At 31.9% G+C, this 17,882-nt stretch overlaps 1 long non-coding RNA gene across 2 annotated transcripts; it reads right to left on the bottom strand.

The window, feature by feature from the left end:
* Positions 1 to 1,933: 1,933 nt before the first annotated feature.
* LOC129290686 (uncharacterized) lies at positions 1,934 to 10,210 on the bottom strand. 2 transcript variants are annotated; one of them, XR_008588504.1, is made up of 7 exons: positions 9,682 to 10,210; positions 6,169 to 6,489; positions 5,708 to 5,800; positions 5,502 to 5,621; positions 5,148 to 5,431; positions 4,635 to 4,870; positions 1,934 to 4,483 (listed from the first exon to the last, which is right to left on the bottom strand). It is a non-coding gene; the product is annotated as an uncharacterized LOC129290686 (long non-coding RNA). The 2 variants fall into 2 exon arrangements; XR_008588505.1 differs by having other exon boundaries at positions 4,645 to 4,870.
* Between the last annotated feature and the right edge of the window lie 7,672 nt (positions 10,211 to 17,882).

The raw sequence follows: 17,882 nt of genomic DNA, 5'->3' as shown, positions 1-17,882 counted from the left end.
TTTTGTAAAGTAAACTATTTTCCAAAGAAAAATTAGCTATTAAATATATAAACATTCTAGCTACTTCTTCTATATAGTTCTATTAATCTTCTTTGTGCGAGGTCCACATTTAAAAAAATATTGACACCATTTTTCAATTACCTCATTAATTTATTTCGACATGCTTGAATTCTTCAATGTGAGAATCGTCATAGTACTGTAATATATAAATGATCCATCATAAATTAAATTAATACATTAATTTTGTTTTGTAATTGAAAGTAAATATTGTTGACATACCATCTCAAGAATTATGCTCTTGTTATGGATAATGATGTCTTTCATGAACCTTATGATGTAGAAGCCACAATCCAAACTATTTTTGATTTGTCTTAGATACTACAAATTAAAGAACCGATGAACATATATTAATGCATTATATTTCAATTCAATAAATGATTCCAATTACCTTTATTATAAGGGTAGGCCACATCAAAATTTGTAAAGGACTTTAAAATTGATTGTTTTATGTTTGTGCGGTAAAACAAAATTGCCCTAATAAACAATAAAAAATATGTTAGCATGAAATTTAAATAAATAAATAAATATGTTAAATACTTTTATACACTTATGTATTAACCAACTCCAATAAAATTTGTCAATTTCCTGGTTGCCCTCCAAGAGAGTCCAGATAATATATTTTTGGAATGTTGCCAAATGGTTTGACAGCAATCAACATCCAATGGTCTCTAATAGTATTAACAAATTTTACAAAATTATAATTAATCAATTAAATTAAAAGTAAAAAAATCATTAAGATAAGTGAGAAGTATGTTACCCTTAATAGTATGGTATTATGAATAATGTTCCATTTTGATTCCTTGCTTGAAATTTTCGCTCAATGCCTTTGCTTGTTCTTAAATTTTATCATTTTTAATTAAGGCATGTGCACTTCATGAGGACTAACAAAGATGAAATTCGTTTGTAATCAAAAGGGGTAACAAATTTTTCATATAAGCACCTACCATAAATATTTCAAATGGATTAATTTATATTTAAAATATTAACTATTCATATATGAAAAAAATTACCGTATGTAAAAGCTGAGAACAGTGAGGTTGGTCATATAATGTAGAAGCACTTCATTAATAATATCAATCGAAAACATATCATATTGGCCTTTGCCATATATGCCAGCCTCGAATGGGATTTGCAAGACCAGAGGATTAGACCTATGAATCATTGCATGTGCCTGAAGTAAATTTCGGTGTTGACTTAGCAATTAAGGCTCTTGTTTAGGCATAGCTTTATAAGAGACTACCTTTCTTGAGGAGATCTTAGATTAAGTATCATTTTTTTTTCTTGGACTGTGCATTTTTACTAGTTTTTTTTGAACTTGACATCCAAACTTGACTAGCTTGCCATCCAACAAAACTACTCATTGCCTTTCTAACAATCCCAACATCCTCGGTGGGAATAGGTAGTAGATAGTTCTAATCTTTTGATATATCAATACCAACCCATACATAGGATGTAGGGAGTGGCATATTATGTAGCATGTCTTCCAGCAAATTGAACACCCGACTGATAGCAACCACATGATGATTTGAGCTATTTGCCAACAACTCATACATGTTTTTCACCCTATTTTACTAAGTAACATACTATATTAAATCATGAAAAATAAAAATAGTGAAAAATAAGTGAAATAAATTAATAATATTTTACTTTCAGGGAGATTTTTAATAGGTTGCATTATATTATAATTTTCTTGTCACATCCTAGTTCTAAGGGTGTAATCGGCACGGAATATGAGATAAACTCATATTCCTTAAGCCTTAATTATCCAACTATTAAGTTATAATAGCGATAAATAAATTATACTGATCAATAAATTATATAATATATGTATATATGTATAATTATAAAGTTCATAGAGTCTTAAACATTTGATGAAAATTTCGACAGAGCCTCCCCTCTAATTAGGACATCCAAAATTTCTATAATCAATAAACCTGTCAGCCAATCCAGAAAAGGAGCTTAGCTCCACACCAGAAGATTACATGATAACAAAATAAGACCAGAACTTAACTATAATATACGTGGAGCACTAAGTACCATTATATAATATAATGAATATTTACATTAAAATAAATGATTGAAGCATGCTTCCACTGTCCAAAAAGCAATAGAGCCCCTCAATGATTAGTAGGAGGTGTAAGATCAACTACATTATCTGAGACTAAAGAAATTTTTTGATGAGTAGCGTCCCAATGAAAATTATATATAAAACATGTAAAAGTAATAATTAAAAAATTTGGTTTATAACAAATCAATGGAATATTAAAACCCATATTTTACTAACAATAAATGATAAAGTTTGCTCAACAGTATAACCATGAACTAAACCAATAATTTTGGAGTTTCATAGGTTATCAATAATTGTACAACTCATAAAAGTATATAAAATGAATTCAAATAATGATAAAAAAGTGTTTGTGAATAAATAATATAAAACAATGATTTTTTTCCTTTTAAAACCAATTTAGGAGGAAATTTACCATATAAAATCATATACAATCAAATAATAGTTTGTTTAATAAAATAAATTTAAAAATAATAAGTTTTTGAAAATTCTCTTTTAGTGGGACTTTATCAGAACGATTAACAAGCGTTAACACAATCCATGAGGGCAAATAACTAACAATCGCGGCTTAAAGCCATGAAATAATCAAGCGTGACTAGAAGCTATGAAACAAGTCAAGCACGAAATCCACGAAACAAGCGTGAGTACAATGCTCGCGAATATCCATCCCTCCATTCCACGTGCGTTGGCCTGTGCACGGGGCTAACACCTCCTATAAGCACCCTGCTAGCTAGGTATACCATGGCGCACCAAGGGCTAACGGAATTGTCGTTAGCATCTAGCATTCTAAAACTTAGTCCCCCTAATTCAAATCGAGCGTGCATGGAGTTGAAACATACATTGAAAACTATTCTTTTCAAAATATAATATTCGACTATTATATTTTCTTTTCAACTTTCTCTATGCATGAATCACCGTTTTTTTATATGTGATATAAATCATAAAATTTAAACAACAAAAATGTTTAGAATAAATATTCTGTTACTAATGTACTAGATCCAAATATTCTTTAACAGTAACATAATTCTTAATGAATATAAAGCAAATTCCATAATAACCAGCTAATATAAAAGTTAGGCAAGTAAAAAGAATTGTATGAATCCTAAAATTAAAATTGACAAGAATATCTATACAACTTATAAAGGAATAATGTAAACATTTAAATAAAGAAATTTATAAACACTTTGCAATAAATTATTTGGGACACTACCCACTCACCTAAAAATTTCCCAAAATTCTAAAACTTGTATCTTTTAACTTTCCTCTTTAATTCTAATAATGCTCTTAATTTCCTGACAAATAAATCATAATTCTAAAATTATTTATCAAGTAATTTTCTAACACTTGGTGAACATTTAAATTGATTTTCAAACAATATAGCAACCTAAAATATACAATCTATAAATTCATTATTGATTAATTAACTTATTAACAAGTCAATTAAAACAATAGACAATATTTCCACCTCCTTTTGTACCTTCAGAAACTTAATAAAATGTCACAACCATCATTTACTTTAACATGATCTACCTTAGGTACTTTAGAATTCCAACTTAATTAATGACTCAAATCACTACTTACACATGTTCCTTCAACTAACAATATGGAAATTAAACCCTTACATTCTGCCAAATTCTTCTCTCATACATTTCAAGCTTAGCACTGCATTACCTATAGACCTAAACACACACATAAACTTCACTAAACTTCTATATTAGAAATTAGCCACTTTAATTAATCCAAATTATTCTTTTGATCATTTTAACAATCAAAATATACTTGAATCAAATGAACTATTTAATATATCTTAATTCATTCTTATACCTCCTATAACTCATCTTCAATCATAAATCATATCAACTATTCTTATGCTTTCTTCAAACTTAATAAATTGTTATACAAATACTCTATGTAATCCTTACTCCTAATTTAGTATTTTAAAATTTCAATCAATAAATCAAGCCACTTCTGGCACATAAACTTTCCAAATTATACTATACCAATTTAGCAACATTATTTTTTTAAATTTCTTCTCTCAATCATTTCTACAAACATCTTGAGTGCATTCCAATTCTACTCACAATAATCTCCCAACCATTTAATCAACTTCCAACATTAATTCTATCATCAACATTAAGCCCACCACCAACTTAGGATAATGCATAGTATCAACCGAAACTACCACTCAATTTCAGAAAAATCCATGACAGCAACTGAGAGGAACAAGGGCACACTCTTCGGCCAAGGAACAGGGAGAATACATGTTGCTATTGAAACCGAAGGAGAAAGAGGAAGAATCAGTGTCTTACCTTGAACCAACGTGTAGTGGAGCTGCCACTCTTTAGCTCCCAAACCACACTGAAAAAGAGAAGGAGAGTTTCAATCCAGCTGCTCGACGAGGAGGGGAAACAGAATTTTTAGACTAGAAAAAGAAAATGATTTGAGCTTGCTCTGCACACACAAACGTGTAGCGGTTGAAGGGAAGAAAATAGAAAGGCTGAAGACGCACCCGTACAAACCTAAAAGAGTAGAGAATGACAACAGCAGAACTAGCGTCTTCACACTTCCAGCGTCTAACCACAACGGTGAGGACAGCTCAAGTTGATGGCAACAAATAAGTCAACAACAAGGACAAGAGAGAGATGGCTCAACGCTGAAGAATGAGAGGACTCAAGGTCGGTGAAGAGAAGGAAAAATGAACTCTCTCGAAGCTCTGTTTTTTCGCACGGGAAGAGGAGTAAAAATCTGATATAAGAATAATTGAGAAAATTACAAGAAAGGATCAAATGTTCCTGTTAACACAAAAGACAAGGGCAACTTTTGATAATTTTTCTAGAATTTAAAAAAATAAAATTAATCTATTGCTTAGAAGAATTCAAACTCTAGACCTTCAGATATGTTATTATTATAAGTTTTACTTGACCACCACTCTTCATTTTCCATAGAACTAGAACAATTAAATAAAATATCAATTGAGAAAAGAAAAGAAAAAATTATTTAGTTTAAAATTTAGGGTCATTACATATCTTCCTTGCTGGGACTAATATGAAACTCTTCCTCCCACCTCTCCTTGTCCTTTAGCAAGGCTTCAATCATATTTCGTTGCCTAGATAGCTTCTTTTTTAGCGTGGCAATCTCAGCACTTACACCTACATCCTCTATTGACTTTGTCTCCTTTTGTATCCTGAATATTTGTTTTTTCATAACACTAAAGCCATAGCTCCTAACTCGACCAGGGTGTTTGGGATTACCCAATGCCTTGTCCAAGACATCATCATCAAGTGTGCCACTTTTCTCGATCTCAGTCTGTGCAATATATAGTAAGAAAGTTAAGTTAGTTAATTGATTATAAAAAAAGTTAAGTTAATGTACTTACACATTTGTCATCAAGCTCCTAAACACGTTCATCAACATTGTTTCCTTCTTTGTTAGTTTGACTTTCTATGAAGACTTTGTGATGTGAAACTGAGCTTACTCCTAAACCCTCTCACTCAATCTATGAATTTAAATAAATTTGAATGTTAGTATAGTACATATATCCATAAAATAGGCCAAAAATATATAGTATAAATATTAACATACCATTTGTTGCTCAATTCCTGCATATCTTATGGGCCCTTTCTTGTAAGAGTATAGATATTTCTCATGCAACTCTTTCTTTTTGTTGCTCAATTCCTATGCAAAACACATAGAATCATATCAATAAATGTAAATATATTGACAATAATAAAATTAATTCATCTTATTATTCATACATGAAATTGTCTCTTGAGACATTGAGCAACAAATTCATCCCAATGTTCTTGTGAAACTAATGCCCTTATCAAGTCAGGGACCACAGCACTAATGTATCAACCTAATTTTTTAATGTATTTCACTCCCATGAAATACCTAAATGTCTGTATTGCCTTTCTAGCTTGTTGGATGACAAATTTCATCTAATTAGCATTAATTATAAACACTTCCTGTAAACTAAGACAATTAATTAGATTTTCAGTCAAATATTTTTAATTAATTACAACGATGTGAGTAAAGTATTTTACCTCTAATTGCTCCCAAATATATTCTTCGTTGCTGGAGTAATATTGTTCCAGTGCCTAATTGTAATCGGTACATTTGGTTTTGCCACAACCTCTATGTAGGTAATGAATTTATTTCTGTTGCTCTTGATAGGTTGACTTTTGTAATTTCATTTGATTTCATATTTCTGTCTAGTATCCCTTCTTCTATTCACCTCAGCCATTAATGTCAATCCTCTTATTATTTGAATTGCTTCTAGCTGAATTTGCTGGTCATTCATGTCAACACTAGTATCAGCACTACTAGATCCATTGAGACATGGACTCCTTTGAGAAGCTAGTTACCTACAAAAGTAGAAAGACAAAAGAAATAATAAGAAACAATATAAACAAAATAAAGCACATAATAAGTAATTTATAAGTTTAAGTTAAATCATACCTTATAAAAAAATAAAAACACATAATAAATAATAATAGAAAATTAAATCACACAAAATAAGTAACCTACATGTCCAAATTGTTGTTTTCCTTTTTCTTATATGTTCCTTATCTTTTCTCTCCTTTTTTGCTCAAATGCTTTTATCTCTTTTCTTTGAAATTCAAATACCTTCATTATGATCATTTCTTATATAAAAGGCCTCATCCTCAATGAAGTAACTTTCAAATGATGTCCTCGTAAATGGATCATCTTCAACTGTAGAATTATTCATATCGTCATTTATTTTACTGCTAAATAAAACAATGGACCAATTTACTTGAGGCGGATCAAGAACAAAGAACAATTGTTGAGCTTGTGAAGCCAAAATAAAAGGCTCATCTTTATAACTTTCTCTATTAAGATCCACCATTAAAAATCCCAAGTCATCAACTTTAAGATCATTTTTACAATCAACCCACTTACAACAAAAAATTGAAACTTAAAATTTGATGTAATCTAAATCCCAAATATGCTCAATTACCCTAAAGTATGACATTTTTGCATACCAAGAATTTTTGTCTTTAGTACTAGATATATGCATTACTTGGGTTATGAGAGTTATATCATTATTTTGCATTGTGCTCGGATCATCTTGCTCTTTGGTATAAAATGTGTATCCATTGATGAGATAGCCATTAAAGGAAAGAACTCGTTTATTTAGACCTCTTGTATCACGCCCCAAAAATTTGGCATGATTGACACGAGATACATGCACAAGCACACATCTCTAATGCCTCAGTTAAAGAAAATTCCCAATTTAATTATTGACACACTATTAATATAATTAAATATACTTATGTTACTTGTCATATAAATCAACATAATAAACTTTTTTGTAAAAATTTCAACAACATCTTCTTTCTACATGGAATCTCTCAAAATTTCTACAAAAGTTTTTACAAAACAAAAAAAAAAATCTGAATGTGGAGCTATGCTCCCTATCAACTGACATATTATATAACAACAATAGAACTCTAACTATAGCCTATGTGGAGCATCTAACCATATTTTAAAAATAAATTCTATAAATTCTATAATTATATCAAAAAGAAATAATATCAATCAAGTCTCCACCTGACTTTGTTATGAGATCCTCAGAAGTTAGTAAGAGATTTAGCATCGTCTAATGAATCTGAGACCAAAAGTATCTTTTCAGTGAATAATATCTCAATTTAGATTTAAAGAAATAAAGGAAGATAATATTTATAAAGAAATTATAAATTTCACAGTAATAATCATTATCATAATAAAAGTAAAACATGTTGCGTAATTCAAATATTCTTATAAAAATATGTAAACCAAATAAATATCAATTTGATTAAGGGAAATAAAAACATGAAGTTCAACTTTCAAGTCATGACCTTTGCCCCAAACAACTAAATTATATAATTCATCTTGCAAAGAGAAATCCATGCACAGTCAAGCAAACAGCTTGTTTAACAAAAACCAATTTAAAAGACAATAAGTTCCAAATTTTATAATTTGCGAAACTCAATCAGAATGATTAATAAGCATGGACACAAAGTCCACAAGGGTAAATAACCAACGAGCATGCACATACAATCCATAAGAGTAAGTAACCAATAAGCATGGCTTAAAGCCACAAAACAAACGTGGCAAGAGGCCACAAATAACAAGCGTGACAAGAGTCACAAAATAAGTATGAGTACGATACTCATGAATATCCATCCTTTTGTCCCACGTGCGTTAGCCTGCACATGGGGCTAGCACCTCCTATAAGCACCCTGCTAACTAGGTGTACTATGACGTGCTAAGGACTAACGGAACTGGCGTTAGCAACCAGTGTTCTGATTCAGTCCCACTTTAAATCAAGCATGCATGAGTTATAAAATAAATCATTCCTTAAATTGTAAAATCAAGCATTACCAATATATTAAATAATGGTAGATACCCAATTGTAAAATAATTATAATCTTCTTATAAAACTTTGTACAATGGAAACATGTTTATTCATGATAGTTGATAACAAAATTTAAGATATAACAATATAAATAGTCATGAATGTACTTAAATATTATTGCGAAGAAACTAAATTTTTTACTAAGTTATTTGGAACGCTATTCACTTACTTGATAAATTCCAAGATAATAATATATCCCTTCTATACAACTCTCAATTGCCCTTTAACTCCTCTATTATCTAAACAAGAAGAATGAACAACTTTCTTTAATGGTAACTCTACTTCATTTATCGCCAAGAGATATTCATCAACCCAAACTCCTTAAATTATTAGAGGTTAGACTTAAATAGCTCACTAGATCCTTCTTACTATGAATGCATGACAAACTTTAAAAGAAAAGTAGCTTAACCCATTTTTTTCATGTAGAAAGCAACATCAACATTAATCACTAGTATACGTCACCATAGCTAATCATTGATCTAAATATTCTAAAATCTAAAGGAAAAACTAACATTCTTCTTTTTTAGGCACTAGTAGAGGATCATTTCAGTGACCCAAGCTTTCACCACAATGGAAATACACGTGTGTGTGTGTTCAAACAATCTTTATGCCTTTCATAGTTTTCAACGTAGAACTTGAACAATTTAAACCCAAATTTCAGTCATTCATATACTAAGTATACTTAATTGCTCCATGCCCATCAAATTCCTCTTTTGCACATTTTAGCAAACATTTTATGTGTCTCAACATTCAATTATAATACAAAGCTCCTTCATACAATTAAGATATGCTTGATTTCTCCATTCTAGCTCTTCTAACATTTTGACAAATACCTTATGAACATCAATATTCAAACTATAGCACCAAACTTCTACTCTTCCATTCTCTTGTTCAACATTTCTGAAACACTTAGAAATTTATTATACTTTCAAAACAAGAGTACTTATCCAAAATCCATTCAGATCACACTAAAATTCTTTCTTTCTAGTCTTCAATTTAATCTTGTTAGAAAATCAATATTTCCTTACAAACATATAACAATTGATACAGAAAAATAAACAAACTTTCAGCAACTTCCAAGATCATAAAACACATATAGACCGACATAAGGAAAAGGGGGAAAGAAGGTTGAACTCACCAAAAAGCAAAGAAGAAATGAAGGGGAAGAAGAGACTCCCGCGATGTAGAACAGTGAACAACAAAGAAGAGGATTGACAGAAACTACGCACAGCAGCTCACAAACAGAGGAGAAATGGAAGCACAGTGGCGGCGTTGAAACGTGGAGGGAGGAATAGAAGGCCCGACGCATCACGACGACAGCACAAACACGAAACAGAGCCGGATCTGAATCTCTTTGCAGCACGAAGGGAAGAGGAAAGAGAAAGGATCAATGATGAACCATAGAGGAGGAAGAGAAGAACCCACGACCTAGTCCTCCAACGGCAGCAATGAAAGCACCCACAGTCACCGGCAAACGGACGGAAAGGATAGGGAAGAACAGAGGAGCGACGGAGGCCTCTGTCTCTCTCTCTCTCTGGTTGTAGAAAAATCGAAAATGGGAAGAAGGGAAAAAATGATGCATGCCACTAGTGAGAAGAAGAACAAGTTGGAAGGTGAGGAGGATGGGTTCGACAGTGATGAAAGAAGAGAGTTCAAAGTCGGTGAACCCGAAGTGGGATGCTCTGTTTTTGTTTTGTTTTGTTTTTTTAAACTTTAACGCGAAGAAATAGGATCTGATGAAAGAGTTTGGGAAAAATTGCAAGGAGAAGCACAAAGAAAATTGTAACAAAGACCCAAGAAAAGTATAACAAAGACCCAAGATCTTCTAAAATTTAAAATAAAATAAAATAAATTTTGTTCAATTTAAAATTTAGGGTCATTATATTAAAATTTGGACCCACACTTGAGAATGCTCTTCTTTTATTTATTTAAACAACACAACTTGAAAATGCTTGAGAAGGTATATTTTCACTGACTACCAATCTCTCTTTGTATATTAGTTCCATAAGTTAATAAAATAAACTTAAAATATTTTATTATAGATTATAATTTTGACTAAAATTCCCAGGGTTATTACATCTTGCCAACCATTTTAATTTTTCAGAAAATGAATCAAGATCGGTAGTCAACTTCTTAAGAATGTGTTGTTTCAGTCAAACTGTAAAACTCTTATTGTGCTTGTTTGCATGCTAAATATCCAATCTATTATGGTTATCCCTCTTAAGCTCGGCCATGTGCATCTCTATATACTGCTCAACCTCTACAGAGTTGTGTAGTATATATAAATGTGCTTGTTTCCATTGTAAGTTGGAGATTGTAACTATTTTATTATCCATGATTCCTGAAACGGATTGAAACGAACACAAAAACTGATGCATGAGAGTTATAGAAATGAAGCAAAAATGTTGTTCCATTTACACCTTCATTAAGCTAGCAAAACGTCTAGCATTTACGTTTGTAACGTCTTACCTACTTGCCTATTTCGTTCAGGGTCCTAGCACTATAAATAAGACTAGCTTTGCTGTAAGAGGCAGTTCAGACTTGAAATAAAAATCAAAATTTTCTCTTTTCATTTGGTTTTTGTGCCATTTTGGTATTAGAGCTGGTCTAAAGAGTGAGGTAAGTTGAGGAACTACGTCGGAGAGGAGAGAAGCTTAGAAAAGGAGTCCCTGACTTGTTCAAATCCTACATTCTGAATGTTTTTTCCAAAAACAAATGCCACCATCGTGCTCAAGAGATCCGAAAATGTGAAACAGGAGGTTCCCCGTTGCTAGAGAATCGCCAATTGAAGGTAGAAGGCGATAATGTCATCTGTCATGTCATCAATCTGACCGGTCAATGACAAGTTAGCCCAATCATTTCCCGCCATGTGTCACAATCGCCACGTCACCATACCCAATCAGCCATATTTCCTAAAATTTTATTTTTGCCACAAATCTTTCCATAATTTTATATTGACCCCTTTATTTTCTGAAATTTCATATTCACCCCAAAAATTTTCAAAATTCCATTTTGACCCCCTAATCTTTCTGAAATTACACTTTTGCCCCTTAATTTTACCTAAATTCCATTTTGATCCCTAAATTTAAATTACAGTTTGACCCCCCTATGCTTCCAGAATCTCCATTTTTACCCGTAGACTGTCCAAAATTCCTATTTTGACCCTATACTTTCCAAAAGTCCCATTCTACCCCTTTATCCTTTTAACGTTTCCATTTTGCACCTCAGTCTTTCCAATATCCCTAGCCTTGACACCTATCAAAATGCCTCCAAGATGTAGGTATGTGCACGAGGTTGGGATGGAAGAGATGAGACGTAAGATACGAGAGTTGGAAGCCACTATGGAAATGCAGTGAACTCTGTTAAATAATAATAGAGAAAACCTAAAAGGAGATTTGGGAAGCAGTAGTTCAACATCTACTGACAACCGCCGCCGTCCACGACAACAACAATTCTGCCCTAATGACATCAAGGTAGACATTCCTAAATTGAAGGAAAGACTCTAGTTAGATGAGTTTGTAGACTAGCTTCAGACTATTGAACGAGTATTTGAATACAAGGAGATTTTAGATGCGTAAAAAGTTAAAATTGTCGCCCTCAAACTCAAGAAACATGCTTCCATATGCTGGGAAAACCTCAGACGAAAGCGAGAATGTGAGGGAAAGCATAAGATTGAGACTTGGGAGAAAATGAAATGCCAGCTCGCTAGGAAATTTTTGCCAAATCATTACCACCAGGATAACTTTATCCAGCTACAAAATCTTCGACAGAGGTCTTTATTTGTAGAAGAATATACTAGAGAATTTGAGCAACTCATGATGAAGTATGACATTCAGGAGAAGGAGGACCAAACAATAGGCCGATACCTTGCAGGCTTAAACACATATATCAGTCATCCAGTCTAGCTTCAGCAGTATTGGACCTTGGATGATGTCATCCGTCTAGCCATGCGTGTTGAGAAGCAGACGCCTAAGAGATCTTTTTTCCAGCCTTCATCCTTTAGGGGTTATCCAGAAGCCCGTAAGGCGGAATTTCAACAGACCAACTCCTTAAGCAAGCCGCAATCTACCGCTATGCGCAAACCACCACCCAATGCTGCTAAGGAATCTGGCTCTAAAGCAATCAAATGCTTTAAATGCCAAGGATTTGGCCATATTACTGCGGATTATCCCACTCAAAGGGTTGTCACCATTAGGGAAGGACCAGAGTATGAAGCACCTGAAGAAGATAAGGAGGATGCTGAGTTTTATGGAATCGATCCTGTATATGACGAGGAGGTCACGCTGATCAGGAGAAGTATTGGTGCTTAGATGAAGTCTACATATAACTATAGTTAAAGAAGAACCTTGGCTATGATACAACATTTTTCACACTCGTTGCACGGCTTAAGAAAAAGGTTGTAATGTCATCATTGACAGTGAAAGCTATGAAAATGTAGTATCTAACTACATAGTGGAGAAATTGAAGTTGCCAACACAAGATCATCTGCAACCTTATAAGCTTCATTTGCTTAACAAGGGGAATGAGGTAAAAGTTTTTAAACAATGCCTTGTGACCTTTTCTATTGGGAACCAATATTGTGATGAAATTTTATGTGATGTTGTTCCCATAGATGCATGCCACCTTCTCTTGGGAAGGCCATGGCAATATGACTGACATGCTATACACAACGGGCGAGCAAACACCTATTCATTTACGAAAGATGGTGTCAAGTTCACACTAGCGCCTCTACCGCCCAGCGAGATTAGCCAATCTTCGAAGGAATCTAGCACCTCTAAGCCATTAGTATCTTTACTGACTAAGGAGGAATTCAAGGTGTCGAAGTCCAAAGCCCAAATGATGAGCTTTATTCTAGTGCTTGAGGTGAACGACGAGTCTGCCAATCCACCAGGAGTCATTCCATTACTATTAGAATTTCTAGATGTAATATCTGATGAGATACCACCAGGGTTGCCTCCTATACGAGACATACAGCACGGCATTGACTTCGTTCCAGGAGCAGTCATTCCTAATAAGCCTGCTTATAGGATAAGTCCTCAGGAACATGCCGAAGTCTAATGGCAAGTTGAAGAGTTGTTGAAGAAAGGGTTGGTTCAAGAAAGTGTCAACCCTTGTGTTGTACCTATTCTTCTAGTATCTAAGAAGGATGGGAGTTAGAAAATGTGCATTGACTGCCAAGCCATCAACAAGATCAGTATTAAGTATCGGTTTTTGATACCTCGGCTTGATGATATGCTAGACTAGTTGCATGGTGCCACTACCTTCTCCAAAATTAACCTTTATAGTAGGTACCACCAAATCAGAATTCAGTCAGGAGATGAGTGGAAGACCGCTTTCAAGACCAGAGATGGTCTGTATGAATGGAATGTGATGCATTTTGGGTTAACAAATGCCCCTAGCACATTTATGGGCTTGATGAATCAGGTATTGAGACCCTTCATTGGAAAATTTATTATTGTGTACTTTGATGATATTCTTATTTACAGCAAGAATCAAGAAGAACATTTAGATCACTTATGGCAAGTTTTGCAAGCCTTGCGTGAACATAAGCTTTATGCAAATTTCAAGAAGTACACCTTCCTCACTAGTGAAGTTGTGTTCTTAGGTTACATCATTACCGTAGGGGGTGTTTAAGTTAATCCAAACAAAGTTGCAACCATTGACAGCTGGCCAATTCCAAGATCTATCCAGGAGGTTTGAAGTTTCCATGGATTAACTTCTTTCTACAGGAGGTTCATCCTCAATTTTAGCTCTATTGCTGCACCACTTACAAATTGCACCAAAGCAGAGAAATTTTAATGGACAGAGCAAGCTCAGAAAAGCTTTGAGGAGCTTAAGAAGAAGTTGACCGAAGCTCCAGTCCTAGCTCTTCTTAATTTTGACCAAGTGTTTGAAGTTAGCTGTGATGCTTCTAACACCGGCATTGGTGCTGTCTTAAGCCAAGAGGGCCATCCCATTGCCTTTTTCAGTGAGAAACTCAACGATGCCAAGCTTAGTTATTTTACCTATGATAAAAAATTTTATGACATTGTTCGAGCTCTCCAACGTTAGAGTCATTACCTCCTGAATAAAGAATTCATACTCTTTTCTGATCATGAGGCTCTCAAGTATTTGAATTATCAGCAAAAGATCAACCATAGACATGCCCATTGGAGTGAACTCCTGTAGTCTTATCCATTCTTTATCAAGTATAAGGCTGAAACTTTGAACTTCGTAGCTGATGCTCTTAGTCTTCAACATGTGTCACTCATAACACTACAAACTAAAGTTGTTGGGTTTGACCTTGTCAAAGAGTTGTATCAAGATGATCTTGATTTTCGAGAAGTGTGGGAAGCAACTGTAAATCAACCTTTCCACCAGTTCTATAGACATGACTGTTTCTATTCTGAGGCAAAACCCTATGCATTCCACAGGGTTCTTTGAGAGAAGCCATAATTTGGGAAGCACATAACGGTGGATTAGCTGGACATTTCGGACGGAATAAAATAGTTGACCTTGTGAAGGAGAACTTTTACTAGCCTCGACTTGAATGGGATGTCAACAGGCATGTACAGAGATGCAGAATTTGTCACTTAGCTAAATCCAAAGGTCAGAATACTAGATTATACATGCCTTTGCCAATTCCAGAAGCACCTTAGGAAGATGTAACTATGGATTTTGTTCTGGGTTTACCACGAACTTAGAGGCAAAAAGATTCTGTCATGGTAGTTGCGAAACATTTCTAAAAAATGGCCCATTTCATTCCATTTCAGAAGACTAACGATGCTGTTCAAGTAGCAGACTTATACTTTAAGAAGATTGTGCATCTTCATGGAATTCTCAATACTATTACTTCTGACCATGATGTGAAGTTTCTCAACCACTTTTGACGAATGCTATGGAAGAAGATGGGAACTAAGCTCCAGTTTAGCAGTGCTAGTCATCCCCAAAAAGACGGTCAAACTGAAGCAATAAACAGGATCCTTGGTAATCTTCTTTGCAGTTTTGTGGGGAAGAATTTGAAGCAGTGGGATCTCATTCTTGCTCAAGTTGAATTTACCAACAATAACTCTGTCAATCAAGTAACTGGGAAGTGTCCGTTTGAAGTTGTTTATAGCACTCGTCACTAGTACAAAATATAGTTTTAACCACAACCTTTTCTCCACAGTTACAGGTTTAACTGTCGTTATAATAAATTCAGTGGCAAGACCAATAATTCCAAGTAAAAATTGTGACCTTATAACAACAAGGCTTTAATAAAACTGTCGTTGTTAATGTTTTTAGCTAATTAAAAAGTATTAAATAAAATTTAGAGATACACTAAAAATATTAATTATTTTAATGTTTACAATTAATTAATAAAATCTTGAAATTAATATATATATATCGACAGTCATTATCTTACCTGTCGTTAATTGAGTGTCCAGTTCATAATATTAATAACAAAACTAATATTAATATAAATAATGTAAGTAAAAAAATATTATAATACTAATATTCCCAGGACATGCCCATTCGAGGCCTATCGTCAGAAATTTATATGTCTATTTAACGATATCATTCCACGGACCTGTCGTTAATATACCATTAATATATTTAATTTAATATAAATATTAATAGATAATGTAATATTCAAAGTCATAATATGAATATTAATAAATCTTAACATACAAAATAAATAATGATAATTTTATTATTAATATTATTCAATGTTATTGCAAAGAAAATAAAGATTAATAATAAAAAGCTATGGTGTTATTAAATTTACATCTTTTAACTTTCAGCATGCGAAAAAGATTAATTAATATATTGAAACACATATTACAACAGGTTTAATGAAAACCTGTCGTTATATGTGCTCTTAATTTCTTTTAGCTGGACAAAAAAAATTAATTAATATATCTATTATTTAATTAACGACAGTTCATTTAATAACTGTCGTTATTATTCATAATATTATTAATACATATATTATTAATTAATATTTTGATTTTAATTATATCGTACAACTAAACTATTAATTTGACTTATTAAATGATAATTATGGACATATTTATATCTATAAAACTTTAATATGAATATAAATATTTATAAATAACATTTTTAGTTATATTAATATAAATAATGTTAATAGTTATATATTATTAGTATTATAAATGTTATCATTAGACATATTATATTAATTAATTAAAATTCTATTAATGTAATTTATAGAAGCTATTAATGATAGTTTATTGAAAGCTGTCGTTAATATAATTAATAATAATTATATTTAATATAAATAATATTGTTTTTAATTTTAGTATTTTTATTTAAATTTAATATTAATATTATGTATATTAACGATAGGTATCCTGGGACCTGTCGTTAATATGTTCGATTTTTGTTCACTAAATAATATTTATATCTATATAAATTTAATATTAATATAAATATTTATAAATAAAATATTCATTTATATTAATATAAATAATATTAATAGTTATATATTATTAGTGTTATAAATAGTATCATTAGATGTATTATACTAATTAATTAATATTTTATATTTATAGAAGATATTAACAACAGGTTGATTGAAACCTGTCGTTAATATAATTAATAATAACAATATTTAATATAACTAATATTTTTGTTAATGTAAGTATATTTATTTAAATTTAATAATAATATTATGTATATTAACGACAGGTATATGGAGACCTGTCGTTAAAACTTTCAGTTTTCCTTCACTAAATAACATTTATATTTATATAAATTTAAAATTAATTTAAATATTTATAAATAAAACTTTTATTTATATTAATATAAATAATGTTAATAGTTATATATAATTATTATTATATATAGTATCATTAGATAAATTGTAATAATTAATTAAAATTTTATCAATATTTATAATTTAGAAAATATATTAACGACAGGTTTATTGAAAACTGTCGTTAATATAGTCCATATTTCCTTAGTTTTAATATAAATAATATTATTAATAATAACTTTAGATAAATATTATAAGATATAATTTATTTTATATTAATATATGCGACAATATAATTTTAACTATTTATTATTATATAATTGATGATAATATTTATTATATTATTTACACTGTCAGTGAGATTTTTCAGAAGGCAGCTGATTCAGAATTGTTATGTCAATGCACGAGTTCCAAAACGACAGCAGCAGCAGCAAATTTGCAGAAAACGTGAACATCATATAACGACAGGTTTAATGAAACCTGTCATTATATGTAAGGTTATAACGACAGGTTTAATGACCTGTCGTTATAAGGTTACATATAACGACAGGTTTCATTAAACTTGTCGTTATATGTTGCCTCGTTTTTGTTTTGTCTCGCGC

The sequence above is a fragment of the Prosopis cineraria genome, unplaced genomic scaffold (assembly GCF_029017545.1).
Source record: "Prosopis cineraria cultivar Desert tree isolate PC_DT_omini unplaced genomic scaffold, ASM2901754v1 PC13, whole genome shotgun sequence".
Classification (NCBI taxonomy): domain Eukaryota; kingdom Viridiplantae; phylum Streptophyta; class Magnoliopsida; order Fabales; family Fabaceae; genus Prosopis; species Prosopis cineraria.
The sequence above is the reverse complement of the archived record's forward strand: the minus strand, read 5'-3'. Positions and strand labels throughout refer to the sequence as shown.